At 37.9% G+C, this 23212-nt stretch overlaps 1 long non-coding RNA gene across 1 annotated transcript; it reads right to left on the minus strand.

Annotated features, from left to right (window-relative positions):
• Positions 1-14086: 14086 nt before the first annotated feature.
• LOC116422193 lies at positions 14087-22418 on the minus strand. The gene is made up of 3 exons (XR_004232743.1): positions 21963-22418; positions 14416-14639; positions 14087-14290 (listed from the first exon to the last, which is right to left on the minus strand). It is a non-coding gene; the product is annotated as an uncharacterized LOC116422193 (long non-coding RNA).
• Positions 22419-23212: the final 794 nt, after the last annotated feature.

The following is a 23212-nucleotide window of genomic DNA, read 5'->3' on the forward strand; positions in this document are numbered from 1 at the left end:
TGCTTGTTTTTTCCCCATTCTCATGTTTTTTTTTTCTTTTGATCTGATGTTTTTGTACAGGATGATGAATATGGAAATATTTAGAAGAATTTCACATGTTTAACCTATATTAGATTGTTTGCTGTGTGGGGAAGGAAGGAGGGGAGAGGAGAGGGAGAAAAATTTGGAATATAAAGTTTTGCAAAGGTGAATATTGAAAGTTATATATATATAGTTGGCTATAACCCTAAGAAGTCAAGTGGTTTGCACAGGATCACAGTTAGAATGACTCAGAGGTGAAATTTCATCTTGGTTCTTTTCGGGTCAGTCCTTTACCCAGCCATGCTCCTTCTATAATTACTAACTGTAGAATGTAGTCCAATAGTTATAGATTTACAATGATAAACTAAAGAGGCCGTGACCCAGTACCCAATGATACCGTTAGAATGGAACAGAGGGTAGAATAAGGCTGACACATGATCATTCAAAGTCTGGAGTATTTTGGATGTCTTGTTTTTCTTTTAAAGCAATTAATATGAATTTTATGTTAATACAAAGGAAATAAGGAACAGTAGATAGGATCACTTCCCAGAGTCACTGTTATTAGTCAGTCAATAAACATTTCTGAAATATCTATCACATACTGTGCTAAGTGCTGAGGATACAAAATGGAGGCAAAAGACAACTGCTTCTCAAGGAGCTCACAATCTGATGAGGGAAATTGCTGTTCACCCTTGAAGAAGGCCAATGACATCAGGAGGGTGATGTCTTGACTTGCAAGGGAATTGGATTTAGGTGAGGCAGAGCTGTGCAAAGTCATCAGTTTCACTCTCTCCTTAAGAGTCACAGGAATCCAGCGGCAAGACAGGATGTCTGGCAATGGCCCCAGACATAGTAGAAACCTTGGCTCATTTAAATTAAAATCTTTCCCAGGTTTCACTTTGTCTGAGACAACACCCATTCGGTGGTTAAGGCTAGATAAGAGTTGAGTCAAACTTTTATCTAGTGAAAAAAATAATAACCAATCTCCCTGAGGGGAAGACTCTCAGGATTTCCGAACATTCCTTCATGTTCTTCATGTCAGCCAAGCATTACCCTATCCTGTCCCCTTCCCCCTCCTTTGCTGTTTTTGCTAGAAAGATTACTGAGACTTTCAAGGTATTTCTCCTGGGCACCTGTCAACCAGCCCTCTGCCTCAGATTTCCTACCACCAATTTCTGCTGTATCCAGGGCCGTCACCAGTTGTCCTAATCCATGTCCTGCCACTGGTCACAGATGGCTCTGGAGGAGAAAGGGAGGCTGATGACTTTCCACAGTCTTCCCTCACTTAAATCCAATTTCTGATGTCATGTATGTAGAACATCTGTGAGGAGAGCTACCTCATGGGGAGCCAACTGGAACTGGTCAGTTGGGCAACATGGACCTTTCTTCATTCCCTCCTTTTGTCTTCCCTCCCTCCCTGCCCCCCATTTCCCTCTCTCTTTCTCTCTTCCCCTCTCCCTTTCTCCTCCCCGCCTCTCTCCTCCTCTTCCTCTCTCTCTTTCCATAAAGGCTCCTTTTGGCCACACATGGAAGACATCATCCTGTTTTCCTTCAGGACTTTAGCTCAGGTTGCTTCCTCTATCTAAACTCTGCCAAAATTTCAGGATCCAGCTGCCCTGCACTTTTCTTGATCAGCCCAGAAAACGGGGTATCATCTTCCCTTTGTACTTCTGCTATCTGACACTTTTCACACAGTCTTGTGTTGCATCTTGAATGAATGTAAGCTCCTTGAGGGTCGATCCTGCTTTAAAAAAATCTTTGTAGTCCCAGCACCTGGCACAGTACCTGGCACAGATGAGGTGCTTAATAGATGCTTGTTGACAGATTGTAATTTTATACATCTTCTGTATTAGAATATAAATTCTTTGAAAACAAGGACTGTGCTTTATAAACATTATGGCATCTTGAAGAGTGCCTTGTGTGTGGTCAGTTAAATCAATCTTTTTACTTGATAGCAATAAAATCTTAGTGACTAGAAATCAGAGTGAGAACTAGGGATTGCAGGTTTGAGAATCTTCACTAAAGAGATTAAGCCTTAGGACTTCCCTAGGGACCAGGGAAGTCACTAGAAGTAGGAAAGATTGGTGAAGCCAGTAGTGAAAATGACTTTTGCCTATGTGGGGAATAGAGAGAGAAGGTGAAGAACTTACAAGAATGTATGAATTCTTTTTCTGTATTTTATTATTTCTGTGTTTCCCCTATGACCATATAATATGTGCAGGCTCATATTTACTTGAGCCTTGGCCAGCTAGAAACATGTTTACTTAACCTGAGCTGATGACATTTATCAGTATTTGACATTTATCGATATTTAGTCTATCAGCTGGACCACTATCTGCTTGATTAAGCCTGAAGGCCTGATTTTCTGTTTCCTAGAAATCAGGAGATTTCAGGGGAAACAGAAACCTTCCATTCCAATCTCTCCGAAAAGCAACAACCAATTAGATGCCTCTCCCCTCCGCTTCTCATTACTCTCTTACTTGTGATGTAATTTCTTGTATAAAAGCTGTGTATCTTTACTACTTCTTTAGCCCTCCTACCATGAGCTTTCTTTTTCTTATCTCACCATGGGACAGCTTATCCTCTGGAGGTTTTCAATAAACAACTTTTCTGCCTTCTGCTGAGTGATCTCTGAGTAGTCATTTTGGGTAAGGCTTTTCTACATCCCTGACACCTATTTCATGATTTTGCTGAGGATCAGTCTTCGTGGGAAGTCGGAAGCCTCTGGCAGGATTTCCCAGTGTTTTAGTCAACTGACACTGAAGAGATGCTCCAGGTCATGGGATCTGTCTGGGCTGATGCACAACCAATGGAATGAGGCCACACAGAAAAGCAAGTAGGCTAGACGAGGTGGACAAGAAAATCCAGGGAAATATTCAAAGGAGGAAACAGTGCATAGATCAGTGTGATGTAACAGCAGTCACTGGACCAGTCTGGTGTGTGGTCAGAAAGGATGTTTGTTTCTTTGGGAAGAAAGATTGAAACCATGAGTTTAAGATATTGCCTATAAACACCAGCTGGTCTGAAACTGGGTGAAGAAATTCAGGCTTTGTTTCCTAATATGTTTGGGTGTAGACACAACCCCAGATATAGAGGAACAAGTAGGGCACACATTGCAAAAGAGAACCTTCAGTCACCACCCAGAGGAAAAAAGAATAGCTTGGAAGGGACTATTAATTATCCTTGGGCTTTCCCAGGTGTATCTTTATGCATGATGAGAGCATCCTCTTTGCACTTACAATGCAACTTCTCCTCTACTCACACCCTCTTCAATAAACTCAATCCATCAACCAAAGAGCATTTATTAAGTGGTATGTGTCAGAGGTAATACTCAATGCAATGCTTGATAAGTAGAAAATAAAATTCATCCTGTTCCCACCATCTTCCTTGAAATTTAAATTTCCGGTTTCTGTACATGGCTTCCTCCCCCTCATCCAGGCTTGAAATTTCAGAATCATTATTATTTTTGTTCATTTATTCCTTCTCCCCACCCCTATTTATTTAATAGCTTGCTAAGTTCTCTTGATTTCTCTTCCCACAATCTTGTTCATATCCATCCTTTATCCTTTATTCATATTTTAAAAATAATATTTTATTTTTCTCAATTACATATAAAAACAATTTAAAACATTCATTAAATTTTTTTTAGTTCCAAATTTTCTCTCTTTCTCTTTTACCTTCCTTCCTTCCTTCCTTCCTTCCTTCCTTCCTTCCTTCCTTCCTTCCTTCCTTCCTTCCTTCCTTCCTTCCTTCTTTCCTTCCTTCCTTCCTTCCCTCCCTCCTTCCCTCCTAAGACAATAAGCAATTTGATATAGGTTATGATTGCCCAATCATGTAAAACATATTATCATATTATTCACATGAAAGAAGATACAGACCCTGATCCACATGTGCAAAAATGTTTGTGGCAGCCCTTTTTGTAGTGTCAAGAAACTGGAACCTGAATGGATGCCCATCCAGCTGGAGACTGGCTGAATAAGTTATAGTATATGAATGTTATAGAATATTATTGTTCTGTAAGAAACGACCAGCAGGATGATTTCAGAGAGGTCTGGAGAGACCTACATGAACTGATGTTAAATGAAATGAGCAGGACCAGGAGATCATTGTACCAGATAACTACAAGACTATATGACAATCAATTCTGATGGATGTGGTGCTCTTCGACAATGAGATGATTCAAACCAGTTCCAATGATCTTGTGATGAAGACAGCCATCTACACCCAGAGAGAGGACTGTGGGAACTGAATGTGGACCACAACGTAGCTTTCTCACTCTTTTTGTTGTGCTTGCTTACATTTTGTTTTCTTTCCCAGTTTTTTTTCTTTTTGATCCGATTTTTCTTGTGCAGCAAGATAACTGTATAAATATGTATACATATATTGGATTTAATATATATTTTAGCATATTTAACATGTATTGGGCTACCTGCTATCTAGGGGAGGGAGTGGAGGGAAGGAGGATATAATTTGAAACAGAAGGCTTTGCAAAGGTCAGTGTTGAAAAATTACCCATGCATGTTTTGTAAATAAAAAGCTTTAATAAAACAAAGACAAACAAACAAATAAAAAAAGAAGATAGAGACCCTGGGGCAGCTAGATGGAACAGTAGATAGAGCACGGGCCCTGAAGTCAGGAGGACCTTAGTTCAAATCTGGCTTCAGACACTTAATACTTCCTAGCTGTGAGACTCTGGGCAAGTCACTTAACCCCAACTGCCTCAGGGGGAAAAAAGAAGATACCAGAAGATGCAGATCCAAAGCGGGTAAAAACACCCCAAGGGGGAAAAATAGAGTAAGTGAAGAATAATATGCTTTGATCTGTATTCAGACTCCATCTTTCTCTGGAGGCAGATAGCATTATTTATCATAAATTCTTTGGAATTATCTTGGCTCTTTATATTGCTGAAAATAGCTAAGCAGTACAGTTTATTATTGCATAGTATTGCTGTTACTTTGTTGTTTGTGGTGTTCATTCTACACACTTCACTTTGCATCAGTTTACATAAGTCCTTCCAGGTTTTTCTGAAATCTGCCTCCCCACTATTTCTTATAACACAATAGTATTCTATCACAATCATATATAGCACAACTTGTTCAGCCATTCCCCAATTGATGGACATCCCCTCTGCTGTAAATATTTTTGTACAAATATGTCCTTTCCTCATTCTTTTTTTTTTGATCTCTTTGGTATACAGAGCTAGTGGTACTCTGCTTTAAACACGATAGTGTAAATTATTTTCCTTTCCTTTCTGGACTAGTATTACAGAAGTATCAAAATGGTTTCTTTTACTCTGTTCTATTATCTAAGTATCTGTCAAAATACTGTTCATACGTCGGAAATATGATTACCTGTCTTAATTCTTGAAAATCATTCAGCTTTTCTATTGTCTACATGATAAAATACAAAACCCATTTTCTTAAGGGTCATATCCTATACAAACTATATTTCATAAATGTTTGTGCAGCAATGAATCAAAATAAAATTCAGACTATGGGATATTCAGGCATGATGACTTTTTAGGACCAAGAGGAGCACAGGTTGCTCATAAGCACCCTACCTAGTTAAATTCTAAAAGAGTACCAGAAGGAATGATAAAAACAAAGTAAGGAACAACAAGCAGGGCTTGCCTACACCATTCAAAAGTGAGAAAGAGCAGTCTGGTTCAAGAACAACGTAACAATTCAGAAAGTGAGGCTGCAGAAATAAGTACATGGGAAAACACATATGTTGAGTGCAATGGGCATGAACTATGTCCTGACAGAAGAGAGTGACTCAGTAAGTCTAAATGGCCCCAAGTACTACACAATAACTGGAGGAAAGAAAACAAACAGTATAAAATGTCACATTAAGGGAAACGACAGATGAGAGGAAAACGGCAAGGAGAATGAGTAGCCCAAAGCAGATGATGGAGAATTGTACCCAAGAATTAAACAAAAAATAGAGTGGACCCACTCCAAAGTAACAAATCAACAAAGAATATTAAAGGATAAAATCCAATTTAAATTTAAAAAATTCTACTGACTAATGTGGTCACTGAATTTCAATTCAATCCATCAAACAATTATTAAATACTGTTGGTATTCTTACTACTGTGTAGTATATCTATCTCAGTGGATGGATTGCTGAGTCTAGAGTAAGAAAGCCCTGAATTCAAATCCTGCCTCATACATCGGATGTATGACCTTGGGCAAAACAATTCACTTCTGTCTGCTTCAGTTTCCTCAACTACAAAATGGGGATCATAACACTACCTACTTCCAATGGTTGTTATGAGGATCAAATGAAATAATAACTGTAAGTGCTCAGTACAGTGCTTGCCCCATAGCTAGCATAATATTATTATTATTACTAAGTGAAAGGCCTTAGGAATGCAAAGGTAAAAAAATGAAACAGTAGTTGATCTCAGAGAACTTAAATTCTACTGGAGGAGGTAGTTTTTTTTATCAAATATATATTTAATATAATAATATTGTAAAATATATATTACAAATATATTGTGAAAATATAAAATATATAAATTAAAGACAGAAATGTAAAAATATATAAATCACACATATATAAATCAAATATACAAATATGTTACATTCATTAAACATAAATATACCAACAAATAGGTAATTATAGAAATTAAATATATAAATTATATAAATAGATAATTATATATGGTAAAGTTTTGATGATAAATAATGATGTATTTTCCTTGTATAATAGTGTATCTCATAGATTCAGAGGGTTAAAAATACTTTTCTCACATTTGGGGATGTCTTTGGCTCTTCTAGATGTGTTTTTACTGATAGGACGACATACAGTCCAGTAAAATGAATGTGTGCCTAAGAATGGGAGTCTTCCTGGACCCGCTGATATGTTCAAGGCAAATATGTACATTTGATACAAGTCTGTTTTGAATGTGCAAATATTGGCATGATCTTCAGATGAACTTCGACTCGAGGTAAGATACGTTTCTCCATTCATTTCTTTTATTATAACAAACTCCAGTAAATTGCTTTGTCTTTTGAGGTTCCCATTTAGTCACCCAGCATTCTGTACCATGACAGGTACATAGCAAGATCTTAAATACGGCTTCTTGCTTGGCTTTAGCTTCAAATGAGAGTATTTGGATTAGAATTGGCTACTTCTTCTCGGCTTTAACTCCACCCTCCCATGGGATCATATGAGCCTTGGAGTTTAAGAACTTTACAAAATGATCTTTTGGTAAGATAACATTCTTGGTATTAGGTTATTTCCTTTTAGAAATATGACATTCATCAGGTTTCTCCTGTGGTTGGACATTGTGAAAATAACAACCTATTTGGTGTCAGAGGATTAGGGTTCAGATCTTGTCTTTGCTTCTTTCTTCTGGGATCTTGAATAAATCATCTTCCATTCTCTGGGTCTCCCTTTCCTCATCAAAAATCTGGGGATTGGACTATCAATCAGCAAGTGTTTATTAAGTCTCTGCTACCTGTCAGGTCCCGTGCCAGGTGCTGAGTACACAGATAGAGTAAATGAAGTAAGCCCTATTCATAAGGAGCATCTCAGGACTTTTTGGATCCTCTATCCTAGTTATTAAAAAGGTGTTCGAGCACATCTCCCCCATATCTATTCTATTTTATAACATATATAATAGTATATATATTACATTATCATGTATAAAATATTATATATCATTATACTACATAATATTATAAAACACTATGTAATATTATATAATTATATTTGGTTTAGGGGTTTAAGATGGGCTTTTGTTTTGTTTTTCCATCCACTGGACCTTATAGCTAATTGATACCTAGAACAATTATCTCTTAGATTAATTTGAATCCACACCCCCCCAAAGGGCAATAACACATGAAGCCTGTGATGAAGCAGAGGAGGGAAGGATGGCAGGTCTATACTTTACGCTGAATAATATTATTAATATAATGTTAGTGTGTTATATTATACATCATTTATAACATTTTCTAATTTGCTCTGCTTTATAATTTATATATGTTACTATATTTATAAGTATTATAAAGTTTATAAAAATAAAAGTTAAAAAAGGAGCTACAGATGAACTAAGCTTAATTCTAGATTTTGATCATAGATCTGAATAAATTTGAGAGTAGCTGGGTAATGCAATGGATAGAGTGCCAGGCCTGGAGTTAGGAAGACTCATCGTCATGAGTTCAAATCCAACCTCAGATACTTACTCGCTGTATGATCCTAGGCAAGTCACTTAGTCCAGTTTGCCTCAGTATCCTCATCTGTAAAATGAGTTGGATACTAGTATTTTTTGCCCACAAAACCCCAAATGGGATCATGAAGATTACGACATGACTGAAAATGACAGAACAACAACACAAAAGCTACCAGTATCTAAGGTTACATCTGCTCTGAGATCTTGGTACAGGGTTCAGAAAGGGAGAGATTTCCTAGCTGGCACAACCATAGATAGCATTTACATGGCAGTTCAAGGTTTGAAAAGTATTTTACAAATATTTTCTCCTTTTACCCTCACAACAACCCAAGACCAATAGGTATTCTTTTAAAAAAATTATCTTAAAAATTTTTGATAGGTATTCTTATTATCCCTGTTTTAGAGGGGAGGAAAGTGAGACAGACAAAAGGAAACTGGTTTCTCAGGATCAGACACATCACATCTGAGACATGATTTGAACTTGGGTCTTCCTAACTTCAGACCTAGAGCTATATCTGAGATGTTTAAGAAGTGGTGGTAGGAGGGAAAGAGTTGGAGAGCTTTGAGTCATAATGGTAAAGGGGAGGCAAGTCCTAGGAAAGAGTATATCCAAGAGAGTTTGACCTGCCATCCTTCCATCCTCTGTTTCACTCATCACGGATCTCATGTATCATTGCCCTTTGGATTGTGGGTCCCAACTGATCTAACAGACAATTGTTCTAAGGTACCAATAAGACATAAGATCCAATGGATGGAAAAACAAAACAAAAGCTCACCTTAAATCCCTAAACCAAAACAAAACTGACTGCTCCATATATCCAGAGGAGGTCACCGATATCCCAGATCCAGAGCTAAAGGTGACCTCACAGACCAACTAGTTCATTTAGGTTAAAGAAGAAACTGAGGCTCCTGGGAAACATCTCACCCAGTGAGTAACCAGGAAACTTGTCTCTTTCTGGTTTTCTAAGTCCAGCCAATCAATAAAGCAATCAATGGAGAGATTATATCATTAAGTCTGGGAAAGAAAATCTCTCAAGCTTAAGGCCTAACCTGGTATGTCCTGTCCCTATTATTTTATGCGTCTTTTATTTACTCTTCAGTCAACATGCTGCTTCTCCCCAGGAGAATAAAGCTGCTGAGGACAGGGACTAGTTCATATTCATTATTGCATCCCCAGTGCCCAACAGGGTGTGGTTCATCAAAAGCACTTAAATGATTGTTGAGCCTCTCTCTGTGTGACCACTGACATGGCTAACCCCTCTGAGGGCCCAGGTGCCTCGGCTCGGTGCTTGCTGCTCTGCATTGATGGAGAGAATTCCTTATGGAGCATTCTCTTTGCAAATCCAATAAAAACAAGTTAGTATATAACATTGTTTGAACACCCTAAGCCTGTTCCTTTTTCTGTGGATTAGAGGGTCCCTGAAATCATACAAGAAGAAACCTGACTACAGTTTCTGCCTTTGATGAGGGTGAGCCAGGCTAGCTCATGAACTCTATAAAGTTGATTTTCAAAGAGTTAATGACATCACATGAGTCTTTAAATATGCAATTAAAAGCCATGTAATACTCATCATGATAAGTGCTTGGTATTGTGTATGCCTGTGGGATGAGCCTTGAAGGGGGAACTGTGAATTTGGTTTAGTCGGGGGCCTCCCTGGCAAGAAAGAGCAGTGGCTCGAGATGCCCTGCCACCTCCTTACCCCAGTTAATGGCATTGAGCCACTCTCCAGCCCTGCGTGGTCCAGGAAGGAAGCAGGCCAGGACATGGGAAAGCTATAGGCCTTGGGCTTGGATGTCCATGGCTGAATCTTTCCCACAGACCAGGATTCTATGTTGGTGACTCCTATTTCATGCTCTTGAGCACACGATTTTAGTAAAATATTGGTCAGTCGATCCTAATCAACTTAGAACTTTAGGAAGTGAGTTGTTTACATAAAGCGCTTCCATTTCAATGGATTTTAAAATGAAATCTTAGACGCCTATAGCAACTTATAGTTTTAAAAGTATTCTCATGTTTATTATTACACTGGGACCTCAGAGTGGTTCAGTGGAGAGAATGTTAGGATCTGAAACATGAAGACCTGAGTTCTGATCTCCGTTCTGCTCTCTGACGATGGGCACTGGTTGGGACCTCGGTTTCACGTCTGGACAACTGCTAAGTCCCTTCCAGTTCTAATTCTATAACCACATGATGGTGAATAGGCTATGGAGATAATTAAACAATTTTGCAGGCAAGGAAGCCTTCAAACCAGACTGATTTCAACTAGCTTCAGGTCCTACTTTGATAGGGAGTGGAGGGGATCTTAGCCTTTAAGCAAGTAGAAAGTATAAGGTCCATGGAGTGTTACTCTCTCTCATTTTCTCCCTTCCATTTTCTGTTTTCCTGTGGTTTTATTTAAGATTTAGCTTTGGGACATTTCTTTAAGGAACCTTGAAGGGAAGGTACCATATAAGTAGATATGTGTGCATAGAAATGGACATCCAGGGGGATGTATATAACAGTACATATGCATCTATTGCAGAAAGAGATAGGCTGTACTATAGTGTACCGGTACTTCCTTTGGAAGGAATCAGGAAGATTTGAGGTCAAGTGTGGCTGATACCATATGCTAGCTATGTGAGTCTGGGCATGTTGTTTAAACTTTCAGTGCCCCGGGTAACTTTCTGAGATGAAAATTGCAGATGAGTTGCTGATCTGTTTCTTTAGAGGGAGGTTCTTCACCTGAAGTTCTTGCAGATAAAAATCACAATTCTGGGCCAAAATGATGCAAAATACAAACCACAATCAATATAAATGAAATATTTATGAAGTGAGATGTCACAGTGGATAGAGAGGTGGCTGTGAAACTAGAGAGGTCCAGGTTCAAGACCTACCGCAGACACATTCCCTACAGCTATTTGATATTGGGCAAGTCACTTCTCACTCTCTAGGTCACTCCTGGGACTATAAATGACAGAGAAAATACTACCTGTTATTGGCAGAAGGAGTTTCCTCACTTAAGTCTTCATTGCATCGATGGTATCAAATTCAAATAGAAACAGGGGCCACTAAATCTACATGGATAACCCTATAGTTACATGGCACAGTGGATTGAGGATCCTGACTGGAGTCAGAAAGATCAGAATTGAAATCCAGTATCAGGTATTTCCTAGTTGTGTGATCTTAAGCAAGTCAGTCAACTTTGCCTCAGTTTCCTCATCTGTAAAATGAACTGGAGAGGGAAACAACAGATCACGCTGATATCTTTGCCAAGAAAATTCCAAAAGGGGTCAGGAAGAGTTGGATACAAGTGAACTACTACAGCAACAATAGCTGCACATTGACCTAAAAGACCACATGTTAACATCATCTATGTCCTATTGTATTTTCATTTATTTTTATTATTTAACAATTACATTTTAATCTGGTTCAGACTCTGCCTTCTGTGTTTGATACCTCTGCTTGATTGATATCAATAAAATCATAGCTTCAGACCCTATAAATCACACACAAATTCATGCAATCCCTATGATAACTTGTCAGGCCAGGGCTAGGGTTATGATTGTCCCCATTTTACAAATGAGGAAACTGAGACTGAGAGATTGTGACTTTCCTAGAGACACACAGTTAATACAGAATTGGAGATGAGATTTGAACTTACATCTTCCTGGCTCCAAGTCCAACATTCTATACAAATGGGCTTCACACATTTTATTTCTTTTGATTTTCTCACATTTCAATGACACAGTAGTAGAAATCCTGAGCTCTCCTCCTCCTCATTTTACAGACGAGAGACTTGACCTAAGGTTATATAGCTGCTAAGTGACAAAACCAGCCCTGATGCAAGTCTTGGGCTTGCTGCCTTAATACATGATGGAATAATTTTTTGATTAGGAAACATTTATAAATCAGAAATGAGGACTTCATTTCCTTCATTTCTTTCCTTTGTGAGTCTCTGGTTACTCTGTAAAGTAAAGATGATTTGACTTCAGTCATCATCATCGTCATCATGATCATGATTGAGATCGTTATCAATCATCTTCAGAGATGAGATTTTTGAGGATGATTTGGGGTTTGCAAATTTCTTTATGCATACAGTGGTACCTCTGCACTTGTCAGCTTTGAAACTCCTCCAATCTGGTAGTCAATGTATTCTGAGGAGAAAAAAAATTGCTTCAGCACTCGTTGCAAGTGGTTGTTGTCTTGGTTGAGCAGTGGCTAGCTGTTGCCCAGGCTCCCTTGTTGCTGTTATTACCTTTGGCCATGGGGAGCTCCTCCCCAGTGAAGGAGGCAGTGTTCAGGAGCCACTGGTGGAACCTATAGTGCTAAGCTCAGCAGGAGGAAAAGCAGTGGTGGCAGTGGCAGGAGCTGAGGCAGAGATGGCAGAAGACCCAGGACTACTGGCAGCCCCAAGACCAAGGCAATGGCAAAAATCCAGGGTGGAGGAGAGCAAGGGACCATAGCTTCCTTCTTCACATCCCAACCCAAGGAAGTTTGGACATTGTGGGCTGGGAGGAGAATATAAAGCCATAGTTCCTCTCAGAAAGTAAGTTGGGTCAGGAAGGGAGGAGCCTGGTTGGGCTGGGCTGGCTTGTTTCTCTCTGTCTCTGCAACTGGAAGCCCCACTTGCCCCTTTGAGGAATTGGGTGGAGAGGGATGGTTAGGGTGCGGATTGGAGATGTATTCATTATGGGAAAAATTCATTTGGTACCCATCATTTTTGCCACACATTGTGCCTCCTGAAACCAATTAACCATGAGTACTGACTCAGATATCACTGTGTATATGTTTCTCTATATACACTTGCACATATATAAGTATACATGAATGTGTTTACATATATATGTGTTTTCTTCTTTATTATAGCTTTTTATTGACAAAACATATACATGGGTAATTTTTCAACACTGACCCTTGCAAAAACTTCTGTTCCAACTTTTCCTCTCCTTCCATCCACCCTCCCCAGATAGCAGGCAGTCCCATACATGTTAAACATGTTAAAGTGTATGTTAAATACAATGTATGTATACATATTTATACAGTTATCTTGCTGCACAAGAAAAATTGGATTTAGAAAGAAGGCAAAAATAAACTAGGAAGAAAAAAAAATGCAAGCAAACAATAACAGAAAGAGTAACATATGGATGTGAATAAGTATACACACAACATCTCATGAGATTTGATTCCCCTATCAACCTTGGGAGGGATGTGCAGAACTGTGCTATAAAAGAAGCAAGAAGAAATGAAACCATCACATTTGAAATTTTTAGCACAGTTCTCTGCAATCAATTCCTGCAATATTATTTCTGCAGTGAGCTCGATACCTAATAATTTCAAAGATTATAGTGAAGAATGAAGGTGATATCATGTAACAGTTTTTTTTTTTTTCCCTCTTTCTTTTTTCTTTCTTTTTTTTTTTTTCCTGAGTAAAGACTTTGGAATGATGTGATGGCCCCATATCTCCCTCTTATGGAACTTTTGAGACCTACACCACTGCATTCTCTGAACCTGGAATAACAAGATTTGTCTCCTGCACTCACTACATCTGTGTGTATACACATATTTTGGCATACAATGAGATACTGACAATTTCCACCAATCTGTCTCTCTTCATCAAAACTTAGTTGGCCAAATTTAGAAAACCCAAACCAAAGGTCTTTCAGACAATGATCTCTTACTTGGAAATGTTCTTCTCTGAAGTCCCATTTTAATTGCTTGCAATTAAATAAAATTAAATTAAAAAGTCCCTTCAGTGCTTCTTATTCCAGGTCCTTAAAGCTTATTTATGCTATGCCATGCCGGTGGTCTCTCTTTTCTCTAGTTTATGTTATCTATACTATTTTTCTCCATGAGTGATTTATAGACATTTCATCTAATAACCTGGAAATTTTTCTTCATTTCTTTTGCTATTTCTTTATTTTGTTCCCTGGGCTGATTTTTGTCAGCTCATGTTATTGTAACAAAATCAACCCACTCTTTTCCCCACTCCTACTGAGGTCATTGAGGAGTGTGAGCCTGGATTCCTCCTTGTGACTTTCAGTGGCTTGATGGATGTTTTGGTTCAATACTTCGGCCTTGTGCCATGAGTCCATGGTGGCTGAAGCACACATCTGGGACAGAGAAGAAGATAGATAGAAAGGATACATCATATTCTTTGAAAAAATGACTTAAAATAGATTCAGAAAACTACTTTTATGATTGGCTCTCATTTTATTCTGAGATACTTGAACCTTACCAAAATATAAAGCAGTTTTGGAGTTGCTGGATGGGGATGTTTTGTACTGTCCAAATAATTGTTTTCTGATGAGACAGATCAGCCTTGGATGCTGCTTTTATTGATGATCATCTTCTCTGATAGTTGCCAGAGACTCCTTTACTTGTTGCCGGGCAGCTGTGATCAAAAGGAGTCAGGAACTCCAAGCATGATCGTGTTTATCTTTGGGATAGATATTTATTCATCTATAATCAAGAAAGACACAAAAAGAATAGCCGCAAGACCACGTTCAGACTTGCCTAGACAGACTGGAGATGCCAAGTATTCGTGGCTGCTTGGTGTCCAGGGTACATGAGAGGAAAGCTTTCCTTCCTACATCCTCGGAAAAGTTGCTTAAAACAATGGACACGATTTGTTGTTAGAAGAATAGAGAGCATTAAATTTAACATTGATTTCTCTTGGATATTTTCATGCTAGCATCCAATAAGGGAAGGGTCTCTACATTCTAAGGGAACAAGCAAACTCTCTGGATTCTCATGACATGCCCAGAAGCAACCGGCAAGTCCATCATCCATAAAAGCCTGAAGTTCTGAAGTCTCCAGGGGAGTTTTGGGGACACACTCCCTGAGATGGTCCCCAGAGACCCCTTTAACCGCTGTTATAATACACCTTAGATTTAGTGATCTGAGGGATCATCTACTCTAGTCCTTCTTGACCACTCATTTTATATAGAAAAAAAAATTTAAATCCTTTATAACATTTTAAAATTAGTAGCACTGCAATGCAGTGGGGAGAGCACTGGATTTGCATTCAGAGATCGCAGATTCAAATCCATTCTCTGTCACTTATTTATGATATATTTCTGGACAATCACTTAAATTCTCTGGGCCTCAGTTTCCACACATTTATCCCACAATAAAAGAAGACTCTTGACCAGACTTGTCTAAGTCCCTGCTCCCTCTAAATCTGTGATATTGTGATACTTCCCACAGATAGGTTTTCATTGGTAATCTGCTATCTCCTTTTACCCATCATTCCTTTCCCTTGCCCTTTGGTTTATTTGTAATTGTTCTTCTTTTGCAATGATGTTCCATGATTTATAGTTTTTTACATCACCAGGAGAATTTTAATATTAAACAGATATGCTTTTATGGCATTGAGAAGCTTGGGGTCATTAAAAACATTGGGCAATTTCCCAAATGTGATTCTGTGCAGTCTTTTCTTCAGTGTTGGGTCTTGCTCATTAATCATCTCTAGTACTTACCTGAAATAGATTTCACTGGTAAACTAATCTTAGGGTCTATTTGTATAGTTACATTTTGTAGTCAATAATATACTAATTTCATATTTTTTCCTTGACCATTTGCCTCAGGTTTTTGTTGCCTTTTTTTTGGGAGGCAATTGGGATTGAATGCCTTGCTCAGGATCACATAGTATCTGAAATTTGATTTGAATTCAGTCCTCCTGACTCCAGGGCTTGTGTTCTATCTACTGTTGCAGTTTGTCTTAATATCATTTAACAAAATAATAATCTCGGTTGACCCTCCAGGTCTAGAGTTTCCCATGGTATCTTGCTTAGTTAATTCAACAACTGTTTTGTACAAAGCATGAAACACTTTCTGGTATAATGCGCCTGGGGTTCACAAATGGTGTGTTTTGACCAACACATAGGACAGCTTAAGACTTAATAAGTAACAAAGGTAGGATGCATCTAGAGCAGCAGCAAATACCTACAAAATTAAAGCAGAAAATGAATATAACAACAGCATCTATTGGACCCCAGCATTACAATTGTCAGGACACAGGAGAGGAGGAAAAGGCCAATGATGGGACCTCAGGGATGCTCTCCTATAGCTGGCTTCCTCATTTTTCATCATTTTTCCTTGTCAATGGTGAGACATCCAGGTCTTTCTTGACCTCCATATAAGAGCACCTTAACAAGGCAGGCAAAGGTCACAGATCCAATAGGAAGAGATGGAATTTTGTTCAAAGTAGAATCACAAAGTTCTTAGTTCGGTTTCCATCACTGATTCATATTGATTATGTGATCCTGTTTGTATCTAAGAGCCTATTTATACTCAAGTCATCACTCTAAGGCTCTAAGTTCAAGAGGTATTGCTATGCCTTGATAATTAGAGTTGCCTCATTGGGAAGTTCCATGTATCATAAAACTAAAATCTCTCTGAAATCCCACATTCAACAGGAAGCTTTCTCTAATCCCTGTTACTTCCAGTGCTTTTCTTCTTTGAATTACTTCCTATTTATTCTGTGTAGTACATAGCTTGTTTTTATAGTCTTGTTTGCAACTCCTTAAAGGACTATCTCTTATACTCTTTTTATATCTTTAGCGCTTAACAAAGTGCCTGGCACATAGTAGGCGCTTAATGTTTATTGAATTGAAACATAGGGAAAGATGCATTTGTTGTAATATTTGATGAGAAGGAATCAATAGTCACTCTATATGGCCTCTTTCTTTGCTATTCTATTTGAACTATATTGTGCAAAAGAATGGAAACATTTTGATTTATGTTCTTTTAAATTTAAGGAGAAAGGACATTATGTTACTTAAACAAATACCAGGGCAGGTTTGGAATTAGAAGACATCTTGAGTTCAAATCTTGCCTCTGGCACTTATAAGTGGTATGCATCTGGCCAAGTCATTCAGCTTTTCTGAGCCTTAATTTCCTCATCTGGAAAAGGAGGAGATTGAACAAGATGACCCTCCCATATAATAAAGGTCAGTGTTTTAAACATTTATTGGATAATTTAGTGTTTCAGTGAAGTATCCTTCTAAATCCCAAGATTGCAGTGGTAGACTGTGACAAGTACTACCTCTTAGGCTCATCATCATGAGAATTATAGGAGGTAATGTATATAATATGTCCAGAAAACCCCAAAGCACTATATCATATGTCCATCATCATTGTCACTGTCATCATCATCATCATGAACACCATTTTCTTCTTCCTCCTCCTCCTTCTCTTCATCTTCCTCATCATCTTGGCCACCATATTCTACTCATAGACCAGGCCATCCCTGTTCAGAACTTCTTCTCTGAAAAGAAAATTGACTGCTAGTCCTGCCAAAAAAAGATTCTTTGAGTTACCAATAGGATGTTTCACTGTCTAGTAAGTGCTTCTGAAGGCAGCCCAAAGCAACAGGGTATAGTGGAAAGAAAGGTCAATGGATCTGGACTCAAGAAGACATGGGTTTTGACCTTAAACCTGCAACTTATTACCTGTATGACCTTGAGCATAGAAGTCACTTAATCTCTTTGGGCCTCAGTTTCCTGATCTACAAAATGAATTATTGGATCATATTATATAAGAAGATAGCAAAAGTAACTCTATTTTGCCCTTTATTCACCATTTTGTGAGGTTAAATCTTAATTTCATGTAAGTCTCTTGATTTTAGTGAAGTCACTAGATTGTTCTTTCTCCCAACTGTGACTGACTTAAGGGATGCCACAAAACCATCCATCTCTCTCTCATGTCAGTATTTCCAAATCCCCTCCATCAATAAGAAACCAGATATCTCAATCCCTATATCCCATCTTCCTGTTTTATTTTACTTCTTCCAAATTGGATATTAACTTTGTAGAACCCATGATTGTAGGGTCTTGCCTACCAAGAGCCTTGATAATCTGGATTTATTTCTGCTACCATATACATTGTTAAATAAACCATCATCTGGATAGAATTACTCAGTTTTTTGATTTCATTGTAACCAGGAGATGGTCTTTCAGGTCTGGCCCAACTCTTTTTTTTTTATTTAATAGCCTGCCATCTGGGGGGGGGGGTAAGAGGTGAAAAATTGGAACAAGAGGTTTGGCAATTGTTAATGCTGTAAAGTTACCCATGCATATAACCTGTAAATAAAAGGCTATTAAATTAAAAAAAAATCAAGTGCACATATCTGCTGGGCATTGAGAGTGTTTTTCTAGATTCCTTTGGGTTCTCTCTGACAAAATATATTAAAATTCATGAAGATGCCTTTCCTTAAATAATGATTGCCCTTTTCACATTTGTCATCATCTCTTGAATGGGTGTAGCTGGTTCAATAATGATTGGAAATTCTTTTTTTTTTATTTAATAGCCTTTTATTTACAGGATTTATACATGGGTAACTTTACAGCATTAACAATTGCCAAACCTCTTGTTCCAATTTTTCACCTCTTACCCCCCCCTCCCCTAGATGGCAGGATGACCAGTAGATGTTAAATATATTAAAATATAAATTAGATACACAATAAGTATACCTGACCAAAACGTTATTTTGCTGTAGAAAAAGAATCAGACTCTGAAATATTGTACAATTAGCTTGTGAGGGAAATCAAAAATGCAGGTGTGCATAAATATAGGGATTAGAATTCAATGTAATGGTTTTAGTCATCTCCCAGAGTTCTTTTTCTGGGCATAGCTAGTTCAGTTCATTACTGCTCCATTAGAAATGATTTGGTTGATCTCGTTGTTGAGGATGGCCTGATCCATCAGAACTGGTCATCATATAGTATTGTTGTTGAAGTATATAATGATCTCCTGGTCCTGCTCATTTCACTCAGCATCAGTTCATGTAAGTCTCTCCAGGCCTTTCTGAAATTATCCTGTTGGTCATTTCTTACAGAACAGTAATATTCCATAATTTTCATATACCACAATTTATTCAACCATTCTCCAACTGATGGACATCCATTCAGTTTCCAGTTTTAGCCACTACAAAAAGGGCTGCCACAAACATTCGTGCACATACAGGTCCCTTTCCCTTCTTTATAATCTCTTTGGGATATAATCCCAGTAGTAACACTGCTGGATCAAAGGGTATGCACAGTTTGATAACTTTTTGAGCATAGTTCCAAACTACTCTCCAAAATGGTTGGATTCGTTCACAACTCCACCAACAATGCATCAATGTCCCAGTTTTCCCGCATCCCCTCCAACAATCATCATTATTTTTTCCTGTCATCTTAGCCAATCTGACAGGTGTGTAGTGGTATCTTAGAGTTATCTTAATTTGCATTTCTCTGATTAATAATGACTTGGAGCATCTTTTCATATGACTAGAAATAGTTTCAATTTCTTCATCTGAGAATTGTCTGTTCATATCCTTTGACCATTTTTCAATTGGAGAATGGCTTGATTTTTTATAAATTAGAGTTAATTCTCTATATATTTTGAAATGAGGCCTTTATCAGAACCTTTGACTGTAAAAATATTTTCCCAGTTTATTGCTTCCCTTCTAATCTTGTCTGCATTAGTTTTGTTTGTACACAAACTTTTCAGTTTGGTATAATCGAAATTTTCTATTTTGTGATCAGTAATGATCTCTAGTTCTGCTTTGGTCCTAAAGACCTTCCCCTTCCACAGGTCTGAGAGGTAAACTATCCTATGTTCCTCTAATTTATTAATAATTTTATTCTTTATGCCTAGGCCATGAACCCATTTTGACCTTATCTTGGTGTATGGCGTTAAGTATGGATCAATGTCTGGCCCAACTCTGAGTCTTTGAATTATGAAAGTAAGACATCTTAAAATGTTGAAAGGAGTTCCTTAGACACTGGGACCATGTCTCTCATTTAGATAATCATAGGATGCTAGCCTAAGAGGGACCTTAGTGTCCATCTGGCCAGACCTCTTTGTTTTATAGATCAAGGAAATGAGACCCCCCCCCCAAAGGCTGTGTCTTACTTCAGTCACAGAGGTAGTAAACATTGGATGTAAGATTTGAAATCAGTCACTGATTTCCCATTTTTTCTCCTACAAAAACCAGTCAGGTTTCTTTAAGGCTGTGGTCCTAATCTGCATCACTTTTAGATTATTTGCTTGTCCCCTTTTCCCTCCCTCCCATTTAAAGGAGGAGACAGACATCATTAAAGGTCTGACAGTTTTTCTTTGGAACAAACCTGTGACTCGCTAGCTTTTTAATTTTGCGGCACTATTGATAGAAGAGAGAAAATGGCCAGACACTTATCTCTTTAATTAAAGCAACTCTTCCTGGAGAGGAAAGTAGGTAGTGCTTGGACATTCAGGAGGGAATTTGAGCAAGTCAGTGATAAGACTATGAAATGTAGCCCCTCAGCTCTGTGCCTTCAGGAGTCTGTATTATTAAAAAGAGGAGGTAATAAAACCTACCCCCTCCTAATTTAATCAGAACTATGGGTGTAATCAGTCTCTTTGATATACCTTTTGTCAACACTGCTTTAGGTTTGAATAGGCAATCTAAAACCCTGGAAATCTACCACACTGATTTATCAGCAGAACTTCTGCTGAGCTCATGTGTAATAATAAACCTGATTAAAAATAACTGAATATAATCTGAGCACCATGTCAATAAGGCTATGGATCTGTGGAGTCACAGAAAAAGTTGAGACTCTGACTCAACTAAAAGGGATGTCCTAGCTCATCTGCTTGATGCAGAGGGAAAGATTCTGAGCAATCAGAGGAAACTGCTCTGCGTAGGTGACACATCATGCTTAGAATGCTCTCCCTTGTCACCTACATCACCCTCTTCTGAGCCTCCTCGATGTGGGACCCTCCCCCATCTAACAAGTGACTTGTCCCTTTCCCCAATATGATATAAACTCTTCTAGGGAAGAATGGTTTTTTGTTTGTTTTTGTTTTTATCTTTGTATTGTCAATGCCCAAAACAAAGGCCACCTGCTTTATAGTAGGAACTTAACACATTCTTGTTGACTGAATGAATAAAGTAGAATCTAAGTAGATTTAGGCAGAGATGTCAACATTTTGAACTCTTGAGCGTGCCTAAACCAGACTGAACTAGAATCAGGAAATGTTTAACAAATATAATATAATGTAAATAATGTTAATTTGTGGTTTTCTAAGTCATTATGCAGTCTGATGATTGGATTTGAATTTGATACCACTAATATAAGGAAAAACTTTGTGGTAATTGGAACTGTCCAGTGGCAGTAGGTACTGCTTGGATGTCTTCAGACAAAGGCTGGATTTGGGAGCCTTTGTGGATTCTTATTCAGATATGGGGTATTCTGAATGGCCTCTGAGATCTCTCCCAACTCTCAAATTCAGAGATCTGTGATAGTTCCCAATCCTTTTTTAAGCCAAGAAAACTGTGAGAAGAAATGACATTGTTTAAAGTCCTTCAGTTAATTTCACTGGGAACTGAGGTCTCTCCTAAGTCCCAGGCTCAAAACATATCCATTTACTACATTGTCTGTCCCTACTAATTGTTTTTCCATTATGTCCTATGCAATGGGAATTTTAAAAATTTCTGTTTTATCATCATTCATATTACATTTATATTATTTATAATACTATTTATAGCATATAACTAATTTATAAGAAACACAATTATATTTCTAATACTATTTATAAATGATACAGTGTCTTAAGGTTTGCGAAATGCTTGTTCATTTGATCCTCATAAAGACATGGAGATTAGGTTTTTATTTTCCTTATTTTGTAGGTAAAGAAACTAAAGCTCAGAGAATTTAAATGATCGCCCAGAGTCACAACCAGGGTTTATCTGAATCAGACTTCAAACTCAGGTCTTCCTGAGTCTACATTTTGCACTCTATCTAATGTTCCACCTACCTGATATTTGATTGTACTGTCCACTCCCCCTTCTGAACTTCTCACCAGCTACCTTGCCACTCTGGAGATACCTCTGACCTAATGCCTTGATTGATGACTTTCAACCCACACCAGTCTTGCTTCATTTGATTGCATACTCAACCTCCAGACTTTTCTTTCTCAATAGCTATATTCTTCCCCTCCCTCAAGCTCTTCTAATTCTTTGTGTGCTGTCAGTTTTCCATCAGAATGTAAGCTTCTTGAGGAGAGAGAATTGGATTTGTATCCTCAGGGTTTAATGAAGTACCTGGTATGTAGTATGTAATAATTATCCATCTATCTATCATCTATCTATCCTTCTGTCTTTTCATCATTTATTTCATCATCTCTGTATCTCCTATATCAATCAACTATCTTCATTTATCTATCCATTATCTCTCATCTATCTTTTATCTATTCATTAGCTATTTCATCTACTTTCTATCTATCTATCCACCCACCCACCCACCCATCTATCTATCTATGGCACATGGATTTCTTGTTTATTCAGTCCTACCTCTCCCCTAAAAATGTTGGCATAGAAACTACAATGCAGTATTCTGAAGTCAGGAGCCTTGTGTTTTAATATTTTTCTTTCCCACTGACTCCTGAATGACCTTGGGACAAATCACTTCCCTTTCTTGGTCTCACTTTGCTCATTTAGAAAATGAGGAATTTAGATTAGAGAATCTAATCTAAGGCTCCTTCCCCTCCTAACTTGACCATTTTGTGAATTTTAACTAATATTTCTTTTAGAAAACTAGATTATGAAGTACATTTACAGCCCACTTTAATTTTTTCTTTTGCTTAAAATTTAATTTCTAAGTCTCCTCAGTTGCTTTTTGAACTCTTATTTTCTTATTTTTCTATTTAGATTATATACACACAATCATTCTAAACCTATTTCCATATGAATCATGTTGTGAAAGAAAAATTAGAACAAAAGAGAAAAACCAAAAGAAAGAAAAAGCAGACAAATAAAAGAAGGTAAAAATAGTGTACTTTGATCTATGTTTGATCTAATTTTCTCTCTAGATGCATATAACATTTCTCATTCAAAGTCAATTGGAATTGTCTTGGATCACTGCATTGTTGAGACCTGCCTATCATAGTGGATCATCACATTATCTTGTTGCTGTGTACAATGTTCTCCTAGTTCTGCCCACTTCACTCAGGATCTGTTCACGTAAGTCCAGGTTTTCTGCAATCAATCTGCTTATCATTTCTTATAG

This window comes from Sarcophilus harrisii, chromosome 3, assembly GCF_902635505.1.
Source record: "Sarcophilus harrisii chromosome 3, mSarHar1.11, whole genome shotgun sequence".
NCBI classification, from domain to species: Eukaryota; Metazoa; Chordata; class Mammalia; order Dasyuromorphia; family Dasyuridae; genus Sarcophilus; species Sarcophilus harrisii.